The 13,474-nt window shown below is 48.1% G+C and overlaps 2 pseudogenes; one reads left to right on the top strand and one right to left on the bottom strand.

Moving 5' to 3' along the window:
• The first annotated feature begins 204 nt into the window (after positions 1–204).
• On the top strand, positions 205–749 carry LOC101554659 (activator of basal transcription 1-like; annotated as a pseudogene).
• Positions 750–5,150: 4,401 nt separating this feature from the next.
• On the bottom strand, positions 5,151–5,350 carry LOC129401200 (small nucleolar RNA U3; annotated as a pseudogene).
• Between the last annotated feature and the right edge of the window lie 8,124 nt (positions 5,351–13,474).

Below are 13,474 nucleotides of genomic sequence, written 5' to 3'. Positions count from 1 at the left end.
AGAGATTCAATCCTGGGCTGGAGAGATGGTACAGCGGGTAGGGCTCTTTGCCTTGCATGTAGCCAACCCAGATTCGATCCCAGGCATCACATATGGTCCCCCAAGCACTGCCAGGAATAATTCCTGAGCACAGAGTCAGGGGTAACCCCTGAGCATCTTCTGGTGTGGCCCCCAAACAAACAAAAATTCCACCCTACGGTGGGCGGGAAGAAGCGGTCCAAGTACAGCAAGGACTGCACCGAGGGCTGGTGGAGTTCCGGGACAAGTGAGTAGCCAAACGGGTGGCTGCCAGTCTACACAACATGCCCATGGGCGCCCGGAGGCGCAGCCCCTTCCGTTTCGACCTGTGGAACCTCCAGTACCTGCACCATTTCACCTGGGCTCACCTCAGCGAGCATCTGGCGTTTGAGTGCCAAGTGCGGCGGCAGTGCCTGAGGGCCGAGGTTGCCCAGGCCGAGCAGCGGGAACCTGATTTCTACCTGCAGAGGGTGGAGCGGGGCAAGTGCTTCCTCGAGGCTGATGGGGATGCCACCCGCCCCAATGGCTCTTGGGTTTCTGCCCAGCGCCCCACGGAGCAGGAGCTCAGGGTCTGGAAGGCAGCATGGCCGGGGGGCCGGGATCGTGCCCACCTGGCCAATGTCCAGGAACAGGCCCGCTCCAACCCAGGACTCCTCGCCAGGATCTTCGGAGCCCAGCCTCCTTCGGAGAAGCCGCAGAAGCCGCGGGCCACCGACTCCTCCGCCTCCTAGCCCAGCGCTGCTTCCTGTCTGGCTGCTGATAACCGTCCAGGCCGGCTTGGTTTGGGGGGCCACAAGCAGGGGTGTGAGGTATTGCGGGACCACCCCTGGCTGTACTCGGGACCAGGGTCCGGCACCTGCGAGCGCGCCCTCTCACTGGCCGCCACCTACCTCCTGCCCGCTCTCTCTGGTCCCCACTCTACTCTCTGTCCTGTCTGTCTGGCCTTCACCTCACCCCCCCGCTTTCTCCGGCCCCCTCACTCAACCCCTGCTCCCTCTCGGGCCCCAGGCCAGCTTCTGCTCTGGTGAGCGCCGAGCCTAGATCAGGGGCTTTTTAACCCCGGTATGTGCTTGCTGGAGGAGACTTACCCGTGTAGCCTGAGCATTTGGAGTGAACTTTTATGTAGGGATACTGGGTGACAGGAAATAACAGATGACCCTTGGTATGGGTCTTCTATACCACCGACATGTGACAGCGGTTAGACCCAGGGCTGCAGAGACCATCTGTGGACTGCACATATGCCTTAGTGTGGGTGAGTGGGGTTTTATCCCCTGCATGGAGTGGCCTAGAGCACGGAGTAGGGAGCACACCCTGAGCTCTCCCAGGTGTGACCCCGAAACAAGCCCTGCAGAGGTTGCTGGGGACCTCCCGGTAGGCATGTGGGAGGGACAGGAGGCGCTGGGGAAGGTGTTGGCTCTGGACAGTAGGACCTTCAGTGTATCCTTTCCTGATCACTTGATCATTCAGGAGGCGTGAACAAGAGGTCCAGAAGAAGCTTGTGGACTTCCAGTTGCAAACACTTGGCGCGGGTAGAGTGTTGGGCTCAAACCGTGTCCGGGCGGAGGAGGTGGAAGGGCCCAAAGGATGCCCTCCAGGCCCATTTCTTGTGGGGACTTTGCAACATGCAAAGGAGGAGCTGAAAATGGGAGTGTCTCTTTAAGAGACCTTTTGCACAGGAGGAGCTGAAAATGGGGGTGTCTCTTTAAGAGACCTACGGTCTTAAGATGGATTAGAACTGGTCTTTCCGGAGGTTAAAAGAAAAAAAAATTCCACCCTAAAGTAGGCCTCTCTTGATGACTATTGTTGAGTGTGAAGACATACCTCCTTCACAGTAACACAGAACCGGCCCTGGGGTACCACTGCTCACTGTAACACAGATCCTGTTCTCAAAACACCCCACAGCAACACAAATGCTGCCCTTAAGTACATTACGCAGTAAGACAAATCCTTCCCTCCAGTACTCCCTTCACATTAACACAGAACCTGCCTTAAAATACACCCCTGAGTGGGGCTGGAGAGACAGTCGAGTGGATGAGGTGCTTGCCTTGCACCGATCCCGGTTCACTCTCCGGCATTCCGTGTGCTCCACCCAAGTCCTACCAGGAGTGATCCTTGAGCACAGAGCCAGGAGTTAGCCCTGAGCATTCAAGTGTAGCCCCCAAACAAAGTAAAATCCAAAAAATACCACCCCCAATAATAATACAGTTCCTACCTTGAAACACCAGCCTCTAATTTCCCCTCAAGTTGACACAGATCCTGCCCTGAAATACCTCCTTCACAGTGACAGATGCTACCGTGAACATCTTTCTCCCAGTAACACAGAATTTGACCTGAAATACCTCCTCACCTTAACACAGATCCCCACCTCACAGTAACCCAGATATTGCACTGAAATACACACTAGAGTAACACAAAATCCCGTCCTGAAATACCCTCAGGACAGTATGGGAATGTAACAGTATGGAAATGTATACCAAAATAGTATGGAGAGGCTGGAGCGATAGCACAGCGGGGAGGGCGTTTGCCTTGCACGTGACCAACCCGGATTTGATTCCCAGCATCCCATAGGGTCCCCCGAGCACCACCAGGGGTAATTCCTGAAGGCATGAGCCAGGAGTAGCCCCTGTGCATTGCCGGGTGTGACACAAAAAGTAAAAAACAAAACCAAAATAGTATGGAAATATATCCCAAAAAATAAAAAACAAGAGCCAGGAAGATGTTAATTTTATTGAGATTCCTCTGACCATGGTATGATTTTTTTTTCTCATTCTGCTTTCAAGAATTCCACTTTGTGTTAGAATTCTACTACGTTTAGCTTTGGATCTCCTTGAATTGATCCAATAATTCAGACCTTGCCCTGAAATACTCAGCAGTATAAGACAGATCCTGCTTTTAAATATCCCCTTGTTATAACACGTATTCTAGCCTAAAACACCTCCCAACCAGAAAACAGACCCTGAAACAACTTCTTCCCAGCAACACAAATATTGTCCTAAATACAATACTCAACTCACAGCAAAACAGATCCTGAAGTACCCTCCTCACAATAACAAAATCAACCCCCTCATTGTGACATACATCCTGAAATAGCTCTTTGCCTCTCCTTTCTCTCACCCAAATCCAGCTACAGGACAAGAAGTGCCACCACGAAGTTTGGTGACCCCTACTGTGTGCACCTTAGAACTGGCTTTCTGGCTATTGGAACAATGCTTTCACTTCTTCCCCAGTATTGGCTATTTCTACTCATTTTATGTGACATGTATAAAGAACCCATCAAACTCAGACGCTATTCATTGTTTCATTCCCCCAAGGAAATGAGAATGACAGACGATGTGGCTACCTTATTCCTAATTCTCATGAACAACCTGTGAAGAGTCTTGTTTCTGTTTTATAGATTCAGAGGCCAGACTCCGAGAGGACAGTGACTTTCCTGACACCCAAATTCCTAAGATTCTCTCTGGTCCTCCACTTTCCGTGTCTCCTTATGGGGAGACACTGGAATAGCAACTACCTTGGGATAGAGAAGCATCCACATGATTTTGTATGTTTCAGAACAAAAGACCCTTGACTTTGTGGCTCTCAGGAAGGATAAGAAAGGCAGAGACCCACGGAGGGGCACATTTTGACTCCATTAAGAATCTCCTAGTACTGTTGCCAACAGGACCTTCAGTAGCAATCCTGAACAGGTTTTTTTTTTTTTCTTTTTTTGGGTCACACCTGGCAATGCACAGGGGTTACTCCTGGCTCCTGGCTCTGCACTCAGGAATTACCCCTGGCGGTGCTCAGGGGACCATATGGGATGCTGGGAACCGAACCCGGGTCGGCTGTGTGCAAGGCAAACGCCCTACCCGCTGTGCTATCACTTCAGCCCCAATCCTGAACAGGTTTTTCCCGCACCCTGTTCTTTGCACAGGGCCGGATTTTGGCTTCCAGATGAGCCTGCAAAGATAATAGACGCCCATGAGTATTGCTGAGTTGGCATGACGGGGCGCTTTCTGTTGCAGGAAAGACTCATACATAATTTTCAACGTCAGAACCAAGGCAAGTGGCCCAATCCCACCTTGATCTCCAGAATAAACTCCCAAGGGCTCAGGGCTGCTTTCATAATTTAACTAGGTAATCTCTTCTGAGATTTCTGTTAAAATGTTGGAATCTCTATGCACTTTGTAGGAATCGAAAATGGAGCAACCACTATGGAAAATAGTATGGAAATGTATCCCCAAAAATAAAAAACAGGAGCCAGAAAGGTGTTAATTTTATTGAGATTCCTCTGACCATGGTAAGATTTTTTTTTTCTCATTCTGCTTTCAAGAGTTCCACTTTGTTTGAATTTTACTACGTTTAGCTTTGGATCTCCTTGAACTGATCCTATTTGAAGTTTGTAGAGCTTCTCTTGGGTACAGATTAATGTTTTTCATCAAATTGAAGAAGTTTGGACTAGTGTCCTTTAAAATATACTTTCTTTTTTATATATATTTATATATAAATATATAAAATATATGTTTTAATATATATATATATATTTTGCTTTTTGGGTCACACCCAGCGATGCTCAGGGGTTACTCCTGGCTTTGCACTCAGGAATTACTCCTAGCGGTGCTTGGGGGACCATATAGGATGCCGGGGATCGAACCCGGGTCGGCCGCGTGCAAGGCAAATGCCCTACCCGCTGTGCTATCTATCACTCTGGCCCCTAAAATATGTATATTTAAAAATATATTTTTCTCCCTCTCTTTTTCTTCTGAGATTCCTATCATGTGTTATTATAGATATTCCCCCAAATCTTTGAGATTTTACTATTTTCCACTTCTCTTTCTCTCAGACTAGATAATATCAGTTATCTGTCACCAACATCATTAATTTCTTTGATGGGGGCACATTCAGAGGTGGTATCAAGAATCGAATCTGGGCCTCCTATATGCAAAACATGCACTTCAGTCCTTTTGAGTCATCTCTCTGGCTTCAAACCACAATGGTTTTGTTTTTCTGGTGCCAGAGACCAGGCAAAATATCTCATATTTACTCAGTCTTCACAAGTGGCCTTAACTGCCCTTTACTAAAACTAGAGTGGTCCACTAGCCCACAAACCGATACTCAACTCTATAACACAAGCTCATTTGATTGAAACAAAAATCACTCGGACAGCTCCCTCTTCCTTTTCCTCTCCCAGAGGAAGAGAAGAACCATCATTAGGCCAAGAAGCAGCTCTGGAAGCAATACCTGAAGCATGCTGGGCACTTGGGAGAGAGCCCTGCACCTCCTCCTCGTGGGTCTGGGTGCTCTTTCATCAGAGAAACTTCCAATGACCAACTATCCCTGAAAGTACAATCTCTGAATGTAGCATCCTATAAAAGCATCATTTTTGGATGTACCTTTGTCTTTGTTTTAATTTGTATCAGGCCACACATGGTGTTGCTCAAAGGTTACTCCTGACTCTGCACTCAGAATTATTCCTGGAGATGTTCAGGGACCATCTGGGATGCCAGCAATGAAACCCGGGTTGGCCACGTGCAAGGCAAGAGCTCTATCCATTGTACTATTTCTCTGGCCCTGGATGCATCTGTAAACATTTTGGGTACCTTTAAATTATTACTGTGGTTTAGGCCATATGGTTTCAATGGTGTTTAAGTTTGTATTATTGACATACAAAGTTAAGGCACACAATCACTATCAAAGTGCCATCGGGTGTCTTTTTAGGAAATGCCAAAGGTTGGCCCCCACTCTGAGATTTTCTGATTTAAGTGATTCAGAGTATGCCCTCTATGTCAGCATCTTTTTTTTTTTCAAAAATTTATCTTATTGAATCACTGTGACAAAAGTTACAAAGCTTTCAGGTTTAAGTCTCAGTCATATAATGATCAAACCCCTATCCCTTCACCAGTGCACCTGTTCCCCCACCAAAAACGCCAATATACCCCCCTCCCACCCACCCCTACCTGAGTGGCCAATGATCTTCACTTTATTCTCTCTATACTTTGGATACATTCAATATTTCAACAAAGAACTGATTATTATTATTTGGAATTTCCCCCCAACAATCAAACCTGCTGAAAAGTCTTCATTTGATAGTTTGTTTTCCATTGCTGAGAATGAAGATTATAGGAGCTCGCACAGCCACAACAGCGGCCGCACAGTTTTGGATTTCTGTTGTTTTAGCTCAGCTCACAGTCTAGATGCATTTCTATAAGTCGCTGGGTGGCAAAATGGGTTAGTAGACCTCCTGGATCATAGTCTTTAAGGAGCAGAGGGACCAGCTATGTCGTGTGCAGCTGCTCCGGATCTCATCTGGGCCGAGGGCATCTATGTCAGCATCTTATTACTTTTATTTTTTTCATTTTTTTTAAGTCACACTTGGTGGTACTCAGGGCTTACTCCTGGCTCTGTGCTCAGGCATCATTCCTGATGAGGGTTGGGAGACCATATGGGGTTCTGGGGATGGAACCCAAGTTGGCAGCACGCAAGGCAAACACCCTACCCATTATATTATCTCTCCTACCCCTCTGTCAGGATTTTAAAAGTTCCTTGGTTGATTCTAATATGCCACTAAGGTAAGAACAACTGATTTCGACTAGATTTCAAGGCCTAACTTGAAATCTCTGTATGAAATCTCGGTTATACTCTTATAACAGATTGAACCTAAGCAGCGGTGTTCATCAAAATGTTGTGTAGATCATTTTCACCCAGTTTTAGTGATTCCTAAAGTGTGTATATGCTAAAGAACCAAGGCTTCCCTTCCCCCCATTCCCTGCCCCCACTGTCTGTATGGATCCATGTATACTTCTGTAAAGAAAATAAAAATCTATTGCCAGAAAAATGGAATTAAAAGTGACATATGAAAGAAGCCCAAAGATTTTTATTACTAGATCCCATAGACATAAAACAGTTTACTCCATAAAACAGCGATGAAGATGTTGGAATAGTTATGCTCAGGTTTGGCAAGTAAATGGATGGGTGCTGAGACCTGGTGAACTCAACTTTGGGTTCCTTGTTGAAGAAGCCATTCACAGAAAACATTTATGTTTGGAAAGCTTGGTTAAAGGGGAGGGACCCCGAGGGAGGCTGCAAAGCTGGCCATGAGCAAGAAGAGTCCTGCAGAGAGAACTTGGGGATTCTGAAGAGGGACAGTTCCTTATGGGCCAGTCTGCCCTGGCCCGTGCGGAATCTGTCCCTTGGGGATGACTGTCCTAGTCCTGATACAAGAAGATCTAGAAAGGTCCCCCAAGTAAGTGTGACCTCTAAGAGGCAGCGGAAGGCCTGTGAAGGGAGCTCTGAGGAAGTTGACAATGACACGTGGGAAGAGAGAACATTGCGTCTGACGGAGTTGGAAAAATCAAGGGAAGGTGGGGCAGGAAGAGTCGGTCCCACGGCTGCACGGAGGAAGCAAGATTACAGAGTGCAGAGGGCAAGGAGTGGTGGCAAGAAACAGGGAATCCCCTCGTGCTGCTTGACACTGGATATCTGCAAGGATTTATTACTTATTAACTCAGGAGACTAGACTTGTGCCAGCGGAGAAAGTGACTTTATAGACTCATAAACGTGAATTCCCACTAGGGGCGACGGAGGACCTGTGTCCACGGCTCAGTGCAGCAAAGGAAGACGTTGCTCCTTTGGAGGGGATGGCAGGGGGCAGGGGGAGACGTGGGCTCTCCCTCTGAGCTGCTCCTCAAGGGGTAGGAGGGTGTTTGGAGAGAAGACGGACCTGCCGAGTCTTCCCCTGGAGTTGCTGAGCGGAGAAAAGGAGGAGTGGGGAGCAGGCGGAGCGTTTCAGCGCGTGGGGAGTTATTTCTGAGCAGACATAGCAATGTTCCCTGTAGTTGTTGTCACCAGGGTGAGGCCCTGCGCTTCGAGAGCTGGAAGGGCTGCAGGCTGCAAGACGCTGCAGACGAGGAGGCTGGGAAGCAGAGAAAAGACCCATCCTGCGCATCAGAGTTTAGGGGTGACATGCGCAGTTTGGTTCCCCAAGTGGGACGGTATAAACACCGGAAAAGGGAAATGAGTTCGAGATTCACACAAGAGCCTGGACAGACCTCATGGGTTTATGCGAGGGGAAAAGAGCCAGTCCTACCAGGGGGCGTGCTGTGATCCCCGTTGGTGCTGAGCAGTGTTCTGTGCTGGGGAGGTACCACAGAGGCTAAAGGGGATCAGGTGAGGTCACACGTGACCCTCTGGGCCCCAGGATGGCTGTTGGCCTGTCCCTTTCACTTTCTACCCCAAAGAGCTGAAGGGCACCTGGGTTGTTTTCAGTTTCTGATTACTATGCATAAAGCTGCTATCCCATTTATGGTTACATTTCTCAATTCTCTCATTTCATTCCATTTCTTGCTCAAGAGTGCCACTACTGGTCGGTCATATAGTAATCACGTGGTTTATTTTATGGTGAAAAAATAACAGTCAGAATAACTTTCAGGAGTGTCGATTCACACCCTTTGTTAGAGTTTTTGGGCCACACCCGGTGTTGCTCAGGGATTACTCCCGGCTCCTCACTCAGGGGTCACTTATGGCGGTGCTTGGGAAATTATACTGGGTGCCAAGGATTGAACCCAAGTCAGTTGTGTGCAAGGCAAGTACCCCGACCACTGTACTATCTCTCTGGCCCTGATTCATACATTTTAAAGCTTGTATGACTACTTCTTTTATTAACAAAACAAAAATTTTGGGGGAAATTCCAAAACATACTGAACTGCCTAATGTGACAAGGGATGTAAGTAGCAATATTTATTTCTACTCTCTCCTGGTGTGACTCATGAGTTTGTTTGTTTTAGATTTCTTTTTCCCAGTGGAGATTATTAATAGACTCCTGCACATGGGCTTGATGTAGGGGACAGGCTGGTAGAAACTGGTTCGTACCAGGCCCACAAGTGAGCAGTCTTTGTAAACTCGATTCCAACTGAGAAAGAGAACAAATGGCACCTGGGCCTGAGAGGTGGTACAGCAGGGAGGGTGCTCACCTTGCACGTGGTTGACTTGGTTAGGTTCAATCCTCAGCACCTCATATGGTCCCCAAAAACCACCGGGAGTGATCCCTCAACACAGAGCCAGGAGTAAGCCCTGAGCACCGATGTATATGGCCCCCAAACCAAAACAGCATAATACAACGACAAAACAACAAGAAAAGACCTATGGGAGGAAGAGAGGTATACACAGCACCGGCATGAATGACCCCCTCTGCCGCCCTTGTTGGAAGGCTCTCTGAATCTGGACCCTCTTTTAGGCTCCAAAGACAAAATCACCAAAGCCCACAGCTTTTCCTGTAGTGGAGAGACAGAGGAATCAGAGGGTTCCCCGGTGACTGTGGGACCAGGGAGAGAGGGGTGGGATCTGCTAATGGCTCAGTTTTGGGGAGCACAAACGATGCTCTGGCTTGACAGGCTCTGCCCCCAGGTCACTGTCTCGCTTTCTTTGTGTCTGTGTCGAAATATCTTCTGGTCAACTCAGCGTTTATTTTGTGAGTCAGTGTCCTCCATCAGATCCTAGGAGTCTAGCAGCTTTATGCTCCTGCTACCGACTCTGCATCTTTGGTCTTTGGACTCCCTATGGTTTGCTTTTAGCAGAGGGAAATGTTGTTTCTTCATTCCCAAGGCCTTAGAGGATACTTCACACTGGTCTCTAATTACCCACAACTTTCATTATCGTAAATAATTTGATCTTATAAGTGGCTCATTCTATGTGAATTATATTTTAAAAATTCTTCCTTAAGAAAAATTTTAGAAGTGGAATTATTGAGTTCAAGATTATTGCTTATCTATTTGGGGGCCATACCTGGGGGTGCACAGGGCTTACTCCTGACTCTGTGGTCAGGGACCATTCCTGGCAGGACAGGGGGACTGTACAGGCCACCAGGGATCAAACCCAAATCATCTGCATGGAAAGCAAATGCCCTACCCACTGTACTATTATTGTTTTTTAAGGGGTGGGTGGAGGAGGAAGGCTTGAGGGGGAGATAATTTAGAACTTTATTCCTAGAGTAATAGTTCTCATTGTGTAATTTTATGAGAATATTCTTTTTTTACTGGAGCGATACGGGTAGGGCACTTGCCTTGCACACGGCTGATCCGGGTTTGATTCCTCCATCTCTTTCGGAGAGCCCAGCAAGCTACTGAGGGTATCCTGCCTGCACAGCAGAGCCTGGCAAGCTACCCATGGCATATTTGATATGCCAAAAACAGTAACAACAAGTCTCACAATGAAGACGTTACTGGTGCCCACTTGAGCAAATCAATGAACAATGGAATGACAGTGCTACAGTGCATTTTTTTTACAGTGCATTTTTTAAAGGTTATGCTTATCAATACTGAGAAATCAATTTTTCTAAAAATGCAAATCAGGGTCCAGAGAGATAGCACAGGGTTAAGGCACTTGCCTTGAAAGCATCCAATGCCAGTTCAAACCCTGGCACCACAGATAGGGGCCTGAGTTCTGCCAGGAGTCATCTCCGAGCTCAGAACCAGGTGTAAGTCCCGAGAACTGCCAGATCTGGCCCAAATCCTCCCACTCTCACCTCCACTCCCTGCAAAAAGCAAAATTGGGGGCTGGAGTGATAAGTCAAGAGGTAAAACACATGCATAAGGTACTGAGTTAGATCCCCTGAACTACATAACCCCCCAAGCACTGCTGGGTGTAACTCTGGTGCTCTCTGAGTACCACGGGCCGGAAAAATACAAATGTTCAGGCCTGCACTACCAATCTGAGAACTGCCAGGAGTGCCCTGGGGTCTTGTAGCACCACCATTAAAAACCAAACAAACTAGAAACTGCAAATTTGAAAGGCAGAAGATCCCTCCCCCCCCTCTCTCTGTGTCTCTCTCTCCTGTGTGTGTGTGTGTGTGTGTGTGTGTGTGTGTGTGCATGAGCTTTTCCTCAAGCTACATGCTTAGATGCACACAGGCTGTCTCTTAGAGCATGACTGAAAGCACCTGTAAATTTTGGGGTGGGTGGTGGGGGGTGTCTAGTTTTCAGTGACACTCATACATTCTTATGACACTGACACAGAAAGAATGTCCAGCCAGCAGTGGCGGTGATGGATATTTTGTAGTAAGTGTGTAACTTATAGTTCCAAATGGGACAGTTGTGTGAGCTTCATTCAGCCCAGGATCCCACAGGCGGCCGGTGGCCATTTATTTCCAGGGTCTCTGCTGCTCGGATCAGCAAGACACTCTGCTCTCAGGGGTTCCAGTTGCTGAGACGGACAGAAAGGAGGGTGCTGAGCACGCGGGAGAAACATCTATTGCTTCTGGAGCGCGTGCGCACCCAGGACAACAAGACTTAAAGGAGAGTTAGGAGTTCAAGCGAGGGCCCTGGGAAAAGGGATGGGTGAAAAGAAATCTCAGAAGCCAAAGGGCTCCCTGGACAGCCCAGCGCATCAAGACAAAAGAGAAGCCAGGACCAGAGCGATAGTACAGCGGGTTGGGCGTTTGCCTTGCATGGGGCCAACCTGGGTTCCATCCCCAGCGTCCCATATGGTCCCTTGAGCACTGCCAGGAGTAATTCCTGAGCACAGAGTCAGGAGTAACCCCTGAGCATGACCGGGTATAACCTCCCCAACCGCCCCCCCCACACACACACAAAAGAGAACAGCCTGGCTAAGAGCTAAGGGCGAGGAGAGTACTTCTAAGGTCACCCCAGAAGGATGGAGACTGTCCAGGACTCTTGAACCTCTGGCTTGCTATTTGGCCATGGTTTAATCATTGATCCCCATCCTTGGAAGAATGCTGTAGCATAGCGGTTAGACTGAGCTCTGGTGTTCTAGTGTCTCCTCCCTACCCCCTCACCCCTACCTCCCTGGGACCTGCCTACAAAGGCACAGTCACACAGAGTGCAGGTGGACGCACATCAGAGGGGGAATATGAAAACATTTAAGCTCCCGACACTTGTTTTCTTTCTAAGGGGACAGACACAGGGCTTTCTAGGGCTGCATGTAGGTCACGCAACACCCTCTACCAGGAAAAAAAAAAGTAACCATTGGTGCATGCCTTCTTGGTTTGTCTGACCCCATTTGCCATGAGATCAGTGATTGTCAAACACACATCCCCCACACACTGGGCACTTGCTCCAAATGCTGATTCCCAGGCACCCTTCCAAAAGCTTCAGACGTAATCTGGTGTGGGTTGGTCCCAGACATTTGTAACTTACCAAGTCCCTGAGATGCATTTATATATTTTGGTTTTGGGGCAACACCTGGCGCTATCCCGTACGGAGTGGTCTAGAGGCCTTCTTGGAAAGGGACATTTGAGCAAAATTGTGTAGCAGGAGGAATGTTCCATGTGGGTATCCAGGAGACATTATAGGTAGAGGAAACGCATGTGCTAAGGCCCAGTGTTAGGAAAATTAACCTGAGTTTCACAGGTTCTGGTCTGGGAATTGTGGGGACCGGCAGAGGAAGGAAGGCAGGGGGTTGGTTAAACTTGACCCAAGCCCTTTAGGGAAATGTAACTGGCTACTTTCTCATGGGTGGAGGTCTACTAGGGTTCTAGTTGTGAAGATTTCTCAAGTTCACCTTTTTTTTTTTTTTTTTTTGTGGGAGGAGGGTGGAGGTGTTAGACCCTGTTGGATTTCTGTATCCAGGCATCACTATTGATGGTGCTCAGGGGAGGTGGTGGCCAGAATCAAATCCAAGTCTGACAGAGCAAGGCAGCTGCCTCACCTGCTGCACTATCTTTCTGGTACCCAAGTTCATTTTTGATGCTCAGAGACTCTGAGTTGCTTTTAGACAAATACAGAAAGCGAAACAATTAGAGGCATGGCAAAAGGAACAACGACTGGATTTTTTTTTTTTTTTTTTTTAGCGGAGGCTTTTATTCCATTTTCATTCCTACTCTCTAAGGTGTAACCTCTCCAGTTTACCGATGAGGAGAGTAAGACTCAGGACGATTGTCTGTTCCCCACTTTACAGGAATACTTGGTAAAAAATTCAAACCGAAAAAATGTGTTAGAAAGCGGAAGTCCTTCAGAATACTCGTTTCTCAGAAAAACAAATGGTAGGCAGTGGAGTACTGCAGCATCTTCCCAATGTTTGCAAATGTGCACAGAAACTTATTTTTCTTTTCAATAAACTGGTCCCATCTTACAACAGACTGCTCTGTAACGTGCGTGCATGTGTGTGCGTGTGTGTGTGCGCGCGTGCTCATCTGTGTTATTTCGCAGTGAGTTCGTCTTATTACCGAAGGCCCTGCTTTTAGAAGAGGTGCAGTAGATGACAACTGGATGCGCGGCTTCCCACCAGACATCAGGCATCAGAGGACTCCTGTGTCCCCCAGGGAGGACCAAGTCCCGGGGAAGAGAGGATCCGCGCTGCAAGGCCAATGAAGACGGCACTGCAGCCCCCCATCAGCCCTCGTGACCATCTGGGACCTTCTCCAAGGTCCAGCGCTACCTGACCCGGAAGACCGCTTCCACTTTCAGCAACTCCAGGCAACAAAGCGGCCGCGAGCGCCGCCGCCGCCGGAGCCCTGGGGCGTCTC

The sequence above is a fragment of the Sorex araneus genome, chromosome 1, assembly GCF_027595985.1.
Source record: "Sorex araneus isolate mSorAra2 chromosome 1, mSorAra2.pri, whole genome shotgun sequence".
NCBI classification, from domain to species: domain Eukaryota; kingdom Metazoa; phylum Chordata; class Mammalia; order Eulipotyphla; family Soricidae; genus Sorex; species Sorex araneus.
The sequence above is the reverse complement of the archived record's forward strand: the minus strand, read 5'-3'. Positions and strand labels throughout refer to the sequence as shown.